General features: G+C 38.7%; 1 pseudogene; it reads left to right on the top strand.

Annotated features, from left to right (window-relative positions):
- Positions 1-399: 399 nt before the first annotated feature.
- On the top strand, positions 400-3,882 carry LOC101535489 (1-acyl-sn-glycerol-3-phosphate acyltransferase beta-like; annotated as a pseudogene).
- Positions 3,883-9,511: the final 5,629 nt, after the last annotated feature.

Raw genomic sequence — 9,511 nt, 5'->3', positions numbered from 1 at the left:
CATCAATTTCATGTCTCTGGCTATTCCAGGAGAGCTGTAACTCCCACCCATGCCAATGAAAACACCACACAAGAGATCTTTGCAGTTTTCTAGGTATCCTGAGACCCAGAGTACAGTCAAAGGATTCCCACCGTTTTTGTGTGGAAGTCTTCCATAGTTAGAGTGCTGAAATTCCAGCTCAGACTCAGTGATTCAGCTCCAGCAGTGGAGAGCAGATTGCTTCCTACGAGTTTTCCACTTTGGCTGCTCACTCCTCAGTCTTGTCGGTGGGCTTCTCATTCCCTAATGAGTGAAGTACAGTTCCCTGCCCAGCCTCCAATCTAGTCTTTAACTCAGTGGGGAATATGGACCTATCTTTTATGATGATATCAAAGAGATGCATTTGTTGTGTAGGATTTCATGGAAGTGCTCTCAGAAACTCAAGTGTTCACTAAGGCCTCCACTGTTGCCATGTGCTCTGATACCCCACTGTTGAATATTGCGCTGACCGTGCTCATCCAGTCCCAGCAATACAGCACTAGTTTCGAATTCCACAGGGGTAAGGAAGAGGAAGGTCTAAACTCTACCCCCACTAAAGACCTGCATGGGCGCCAGTCCTCACTCTCAGCTGCTATCTGAACCTGCAATCCACATACTCCTGCAGGATTCTGTGAAGGGCAATGTCAAACGCTACTCTGGCTGCTGCTGTCTGCCCTGCCTGTTTACTGGAGAAGTCCCGTTATCAGTAGTGTACCTGCCTGCATTTGCACAGCTACACTATCTCTTTTTTCCCCATGATGTCCCTGCAACTTCTGAAGTATCTCCACAGCCAGGTTCTACATAGCTCTCCTCTTTCACTTCTCCCTCACTAATCCTCACCAGCCAAAATCAACATGTCTTTACCCTACTCAGCCGTTTCAGAACTGCCACATTTACACATTAACTTCTATGTTTCCTTTTAAAATAGCTAGTGTCTACATTTATCTACCTAACAGCAAGTTCATTTTATACTGTCAGCAGTAAAGATTTGTTAATATTTTATCAGTGTTTTCAAAATATTGTTTATATGAAGAAAACAAAGATCATAGAACAAATATAGAATATATGGATATAGGTAGAAACAAGAAAGATAAATACTGGTACATTGAACAAAAAATAAAATATCATGTCTTGGTGTTTATCTGTTTGCCCACATGCCCAGCTACTGAACAAACAATTCCAGAATGAAATATCTTTGACATAATCAATATAGATAGATAGATAGATAGATAGATAGATAGATATCCAAATGGTGATATTAGTTCTGTAACTTATGTTTGTGCTCTATATTTTTCTGATAAGCAAGCACAAATTTTGCCTTAGAAAATGCAATGTTTAAAGCTCATATTTTGACAGTGAATCAGCTAAAGCTCTTAATATGCCCAATCGTATTCCCATGACTACAGGATGAGTAATGAAGAAAATCAAGTTTCATATCTGGAATAACAGTAAAAATAATTTTTGTTTTTGTAAATATGTCCATTCCTTTCCAAAAACACTGGAAAAATAAACAAATGTATTTGTTCAGCAGTCTCTTAAAAAGAAAGAAAAACTGAGAGTTAAAGAGAGCAATGGTAGTTTAGGGAACTTTTTCCCACACATCCGTTTTGACATTAACTGTTTCCTGATTTTTGCAGCATAGCCATTTTGGTTAGAATGAGGTGAAACTTCATTATGATTTTATTTGCATTTCCCTGATGGATAAGTGATCTTCGCCAATTTTTCCCTGTGTCTGTTGGCCATTTTCATTTCATTCTTTCAAAGCTGCCTCTTCATTTCCTTTGCCCACTTTTGAAATGGGATGTCTGTTTTGTTGTTGAACTTGTGGAACTCTTTACAGATTATGAATATTAATCCTTTATGCAAATGCATAAATTACAAGCATTTTCTCGCATTCTATCAGTAACCTCTTCAGTTTGCAGCCTGTTTCCTTTGTAATACAGACGCTTCTTGGTTTAATGCAATCCCAGCTGTCTATTTTCCTTTGTTGCCTGTCCTTCAGGGGTTTTATCTGAGAAGTCCTTGACTGTCTTGCATAATTTCCTCTAATGTTTGCAAATATTAGTTTTAGATCCTTATCCATTACAAATTGTTTTTTGTAAAGGTGTAATGTAGGGGGTCTTGTTTCTTATTTTTAGTTGCATAGATCAAGTTAACACACATTTTATCCCAAACATTGAAAATACCCTTTCATAATTTTTTGGTTTGCATTCTCTCTTGGGATTCTTCTGATGCATATTGACATTCTTTGTGGCAGGTACTTTCTTTTCTCTCAAGTAAATTTTTTTGTTTTATCTTACTATATATTTGTTGATGTTTTTTAGTATGCTTCAGATGCTTGAATAAACTATGGGGTCAACAGATACTCACTAATGACTCACAATGTACTTATGGGTATATTCATATAGAAGTACGCACTGACTGTCCTGAAAACTAAGTGGAAAATGTTTCAGCCAGTGGGGAGTGGAGGGTGAGATGTCCAAGTATGATACCTTAGCAAAAATAGTACTCTGAATCTTACATGACTAATATTGGGTAAAGGCCAGCAATGGAGAAGAGAGTGGAAGGCATATAGAGTGGTGTTAAGGCATCAAACAGAAGAAACAGCAAGCAACAAATCTAAATTCATAAAATTTTTGAATATTAAACTGTGAACTGTCTCAATCATATCATACTAGCTTCATCTCTCTTACCTTATTAAGAACTCTCAAATGATAGAACCAAGTTTACATTGTTTTTGCAATAAAATTTTGTAGTCTATGAAAGCGTTTGTTCATTAAGTATAGAACTGAAGTTGGTACCCTGACATAGTGGGTAAAACTTCTGCCTATACTGCTGGTATGCCAGTGGAAATTGGTTCTCTACTTACAACTCAACTCCCTGGTAATGTGCTTAGGAAAGCAATGGAAGATGGCTGAAGTCCTTGGTCCCCTAAATCTACCTGGGAGATGCATAGAAGTCTTGCTTCAGACTTTTGAATGGCCCAGTTGCAACCTCTGTGGCCATTTGGGGAATGAAACAATGGATGGAAGATCTCCCAGTATTTCCCCCTCTTTTCATTTTGGCTAACACTGCCTTTTGAATAAACCAATATTTGTACCATGTGCAACAAAATGGTCCCAACTAGTGACTATTATAAGCAGTGAAATAAACAAATCCCAAAAAGACAAATACAGTATGATCCCTCTGACATAAGGCAGCTGCACGGTGGAGAACATGAGTATCATCATCTGGTTAGTGCGGACCTTCAAGGACGCATGTGGCCTGTGCTTTGAGGTCAAAAGCCGCCCCAAGCTGGACGTCGACCAGCCCTGTGTCATTATCTCCAACCACCAGAGCATCCCGGACATGGTGGGCCTCATGGAGGTCTTGCCTTGGCGCTGCGTGCAGGTGGCCAAGCGGGAGCTGCTGTTCCTGGGCCCTGTGGGCCTCATCATGTACCTAGGTGGCGTCTTCTTCATCAATTGACAGCAGTCCTGCACTACCATGAGTGTGATGGCCGGCCTGAGCAATCGCATGGTCTTGGAGAACCTCAGTGTGGATCTACCCTGAGGGCACGTGCAACACCAATGGTGACCTGCTGCCCTTTAAGAAAGGTGCCTTCTACCTGGCCATCCAGGCCCAGGTGCCCATCCTCCCCGTGGTCTACTCCTCCTTCTATAACATTGACACGAAGCTTTTCACCTCAGGAATCATCAGGGTAGACATACTGGAAGCCGTCCCCACCCATGGCCTCACCATGGCCGACGTCCCCGGCTGATGGACACCTGCCACCAGGCCATGAGACCACCTTTCTGTCCAAACCGGCCCAAGAGAACGGGGTGGCCGAGGGGCCTGCTGCTCAGTAGCCCAGGCCACAGCTAGGGGATGGGGCAGGCGGGAAGCAGAGGATGGACAGAGGGGACCCTCCCCAGCTCCCAAATATCACTGTGTCCACCCTCCCCCTGCTCCTGGCTTTCATTCGGAGCCCTTCAGGTCCAGTTGCCCCGGTCAGCCCTGCCAATGGAGCAGGGGGACACTGCCAGGCTGAGGCACCACGCCCTTGAGGGACTCTGGACCTTGCTGGGGAAGTAGGGGCCCACGGGTATTTTTTTATAAAGGAACTCTTTAAAATAAAAAAAAATACAAGAGCAATAGATGTAGAAGCTAACACGTATGTACGTATGGTCTTCTAGAGGAATTGTGTAATAGAGATGACCATATTGAGCAGTGAAAATACATTACAGTGTGCATTTCTACTCCCAAATCAAAGATAGACTTCCAATGAAACTCTTGAATACATCGTGATAATAGGATGCTGGATTTTCTGCCACTGTCCATACATATAATGTCATGACACACTTAAATAGCAGAATGATGAAATTATGACTGCTTTTTTAAAGACTCTACTGGTGTAGAGCCTTATAAGGAAAGTCTTTACCCTATAAGATGTAGAGTGTAAGGAACACGTCCTTATTTTCCTTCCTTTACTTCCTTATAAGTAAAGACCTTCCTTATAAGTCTTAGAGGAGAAATCAGTGTGTGTGTTTGGGGGCAGGGAATAGGAAAGAAAGAGAGGAAATTCCTGAGTCTATGGAACTACATCATAAAATAAATACATTTTTAAATAAAATAATAAATAAATAAATAAAAAATATAAAACTGTTAGATAGCCATCTAAAAATGATACTATTCTAACATCAGATAACCACACTGATGGGTTATCAGATGGGCAAGTAGACTTATCTCACACAATCACGACTTTGATTTTCAATGAATGTCCTACAAAGTTTGGAACTATTTCAAAGCAAGGCAAAAACTATAGCTCTTCCCAAAGCACCACTACTACTATTTTGACAAAGAATATTTGCAAATTACATCATTGGACATTTTCCCAGCTATTCCTCATACTATTTCCAGCTACAATGGAGAGAAGTGGTAAATTAAGATATAGTAGTTATTAAATCAGTGAATAATTGCCAAACATCCACCATGTGTTGCAAACAATTTAACTGCTTAATGGAAAACATTTATTTCAGAATAATGAGCTGTGATGAAAGTAATATTTAGTTCAACCATCTCATTTTATTCACAAGAATTATAATTCCAAGTTTCTATATAGAAATGTACACATAGCTACATAAACACAAAGGTATTCAAAAAAGTTCACATGAAATGGGAAAAAATTTAATTTGTACAATGAAATTTAAAATTCATTCATGTTAGGTCTTCAAATTTTATTTAAAATAAGCATCCTGAAAAAATTGCACTAAGTTCCTTTTTTGCATCAAAATACATTTTCTAATTTTGCTTTTTCATGAATTTTCTGAAAATTTCTCTCATATGCTTAAGCTATGATATAAGGAACTGGAGAAATGAATGAGAATTGCTTACTATGGACAAAATTTAAAGTTAGTTGAAAGTAGACTTGGATTAGGTGTAAATGTGTGTTGGAAACTCAATTCAATCATTGAAAATATTATGAAACTGTAACTGATATGCCACAAAGGAAGATAGAGTCAGATATCTGATATATGATATGCAGTGTTCATTAAAATTACAGACGTGGGTCCTGCTCAGTGCAATGCTAATTCTCCCTTTTCACGTACCAAGATTCCCATATGAGCATCAGTTAGTGTCCCTGCTGCTCCTCTTCCCAAATAGCTTTCTGCTTGTGCCCCCAAAAAGTGGCAAAGAATGGCCCAAAGCCTTGTGACCCTGCACCCATGTGGGAGACTCAGAAGAAACTCCCAGGTCCTAGTTTAAGAGTGGTGCAGGAGAAACTCCCAGGTCCTAGTTTCAGAGTGGCTCAGGTCTGGCCATTTCAGCCACCTGGGAATGGACCAGAGGGTGAAATATCTTTACCTGTGTCTCTCCTTCTCTCTGTACATCTGTCTCTCAAATAAAAACAAATCTCTATCAAAAAGCTTTTTTAAATGACAGATGATATAAAAAATAGTGGGAGACACAATGGAACACAAGACCATAATAGATATGGCAGGTACATATCAATAAACACTTTATTAATTATTTGAATACATTGATTAAAGCATACATACATAAATAAAAAGATAAAAGCATGTGTGAACAAATATGTATGATATGATAAGGAGACTGAGCATGGTAAACCATACTAACACTAATTAAAATAAAAGAGACGAAGGAACCCAGTGCTGTGGTGCAAGATTTAGATGTGGTAGCACCGAAAGTGAGAGTGCCAGTTAGAATCCCAACTGACCTGTCTGTAATCAAGATCTCTACTAACATGCCTGTGCATGCAGCAGAGATCCAGATGGAATTCAAGGTTTCTGGCTTCAAGCATGGACCAGCCTTAACCGTTGCCACCTCTCTCTCACTCTCTCTCTGATTGTGTGTGCCACTCTACTGTTCAAATAAAAATTTCTAAAGTAGGTGCTGCTATATTAATTTCAAACAGAGTAAACTCCAGAGGCCTAAAATATATTAGGGATAAAGGTTATTATTATTTAATGAAAAAAGAGTCACTTCTCCTGGGAGACATAGGACTCCTTGCTAGACTATTTAATAGAGTCAAAATGCATGAGGCAAAACTGATGGCATTGTTGCAAGAATAAGTATATTATACACGAATACGCACTTCTATCAGAAATAGACATGTTCACGTGGCAGAGCGTCAGCGAGGTCGTAGTTGAATGTATTTGCACCATGTTTCACCTGGATGCAGTTGCCTTCCAATGACTACTTATTAAGTCCCAAATTAGAAGAATAAATATTTTCTTAATCTCACATGGACCTTTTGCCAGATAGATCACATTCAGGGTCATATAATACATCTCAGCCACATTAAAAGACTAGAAACCATACAATTTCTCTCAAAGAACTATAGTGGAATTAGACTCTAAATATGTGTAAGAGCTGAAGAATATAATCCCTCAAAAAGAAAAGCATGTGAAGATGAATCAACATAATAAACCATATTTGTGACAGTTGAGAAATCTCTAGAAAATCTGAAAACAGTTTTAACAAAATGAAAATGAAGATACATACAAATTGTCAAAATTAGTAATATAAAAGATATACTCTTTTCCTTAAATGATATTTACTTTTCAAATACAGATAATAGCATTGTTATAATTTCATCTATTCAGCATGTTACCAATTCCAAGAAGGGGCAAATTCCTTGAGCAATATTTGCTTTTCTCATTAATATTTTATAACTTAAATTACTAATTTAAAACTGAATTTAATGATTAATTAAATCTCTAAATCATTCTTTCAGACCAAAAGATGTTTCTCAAAAAGATAAAAAGTTTGTGTGCAGAGGACAATACGGCTCTACTGCAAAATCCTAAGGGCTATGTTCTGATCCACCCACAGGATTCCGTGAAGGCTTCAAAGAGAATCCTTCTCAGTCACTGGCACTTCAAAGCATTGAATCACACAACTCAAGTGGCACAGCAGCTGGACCTCTTGCCAAGAATTTTTTTAGACTTCTATTTATTCAAAACCTGTGGATTTTTGTGTCACTTAGTAGAGAAACAGAGTTTAAAAATATGTGATTATTGAAATTCAAAGAGAATTGCTAGACATTCTGCCTCATTCTTATTTATAGGACAAGCCAGAGGCAACAACTCATTTTTCCCCTAAAAAGGGCTAATCCCTCTCTCCATTGAAACCCTAGAAATTAAATCAAGGTTGAAGGCACCTACATTTTTGCTGGTTTTATTTACTGTCCTCTGAAAAAAAGTCTTACCAGTCAATTTAGAGTATTTTCTACTTTTTACTCATTAGATCTAATCAGCATGATGTCAGTAATGGAATGGATCAGTGTGTTATATTTCTAGAAATAAAAAAAGCCCATGGTCTCTGTAGCCTGAATTATAACACAGTGTTATAGCCTGAGATAGAACAGAGTAGGTTGGCTTGCCAGTTGAAAAAAAGCTGCTTCTCATAGTCTCTACTCAATGTTGTCAAGTATAAAGTTCTTTCATACCTTGAGCTGCATAGTAGGCATCATTGGATGTGTCAATCTGTTTAAGCCATGTAACCAATATCCAGTATAGCAACTGCAATTGCAGTTAATACTTGGTTAGGCTTGCAATAATCCACAATCATTCTGCAAAATACGTTTGTGCTCTATTCATGCTACATAAGCACGTTGAATGTGAATGTGCTGAGAATCACCAATTTAGAATCTTCAAATCTTGGATACTCAATCTAGTCTCCATAAATCCCACCTAAAACGCACCAGTACTTTTGTTTTGCCATTCTCCAAGGAAGAGACAATTCTAGTGGCTTTCACTTGGTCTTTCTCACCAATATAGCCTTCACTCTGTAGGTCAAGAAATCCTTTTGGTGGTCTACCAGTTGTTGTGTTCATCTATTCCAACTGTACCTTCCAGAATCAGATAAATAACCACAGGATTTTTTTTTTTTTGACCTACTGGCTCACTCTGGAACACACATGTGCTAAAACTTGATTGATCGCCTGATCATCCTAATTCCTTATACTGTCTTACATTGTCTAGTGGACCACGGTGATGTTTTGGATTTACTAATATCACCGTAAGACCAGAATCATAATGCAACAGTTCTTAAATGTGAACTCACCGTGTTGCAGCAGTCATTGCCATAACGTTACAGTCACCCTGGTAAAAAGATTTTAAATCCCTCTGTAGAAGACTGGTGAAATGTTAACAATGTAAGATTTTTTTTTTTTTTTTTTTTTTTTTTTTTTTTTTTTGCAGTGTGCTGTGGTCCTTCGTCAAGGGAACCTCGTCTTTTTAATGAAGCATTGCTTCTTCTATTAACTGGCTCATGTCTAGGAACTGATTGACTAGCTCTGACTTCCCACGTCTGCAAATCAATGTAGACTTTTGTTCACTATGATGTATTTAGGGATGTAGCTAGGAGAGGGGGTGGGCTGAGGCTTGACAGACTCAGTCAGCAGCAACCTGATCAGCCAGCAATCTGGCCTCACAGTCCATGTGTGACAGCTTAGTCTGCACCATCCAACTGTTCTTTCAGTGTCTTCCCCAATCCCAATTTTGCACCATCAAAATCTCCACTTTGAATGAAGAGATGCCACAATTACTTGATATTGCAAACTTAGAACTAGCACCAGTTAAAACTCTCCAATGGGCTTGCAGCTTGCAATCCTGCAGTGACATTTAGAGACCATGACGATAAAATTACTATAGACAATATTTTCACTCCCCTCATGCAACTGACCCCATAACACATCTGAGATTTTCAAAAAAGGGCAAAGCTCTAGGATATAGTCAAGAACAACACCAAATTGCCTCATTCAAACATTCGTCCCGGAGACCATCCTCATGCCTTCCCATATGATATTAGGACAATTCCAAATTTTGTAAAACACAACTCTTTCAGGTTTGTCTGTGTTTATTCACTGTGTACTTTTCCTTTGCATTAAACAAATCTTGCTTTCCTATTAACCTTTATCTTTGACTCTTCCTTGAATTCTACTTTGCACTAAGATAAGAACTTGGACTAAGCCTAGCTAGGGGTCACC

The sequence above is a fragment of the Ochotona princeps genome, chromosome 7 (genome assembly GCF_030435755.1).
Source record: "Ochotona princeps isolate mOchPri1 chromosome 7, mOchPri1.hap1, whole genome shotgun sequence".
Classification (NCBI taxonomy): domain Eukaryota; kingdom Metazoa; phylum Chordata; class Mammalia; order Lagomorpha; family Ochotonidae; genus Ochotona; species Ochotona princeps.
The sequence above is the reverse complement of the archived record's forward strand: the minus strand, read 5'-3'. Positions and strand labels throughout refer to the sequence as shown.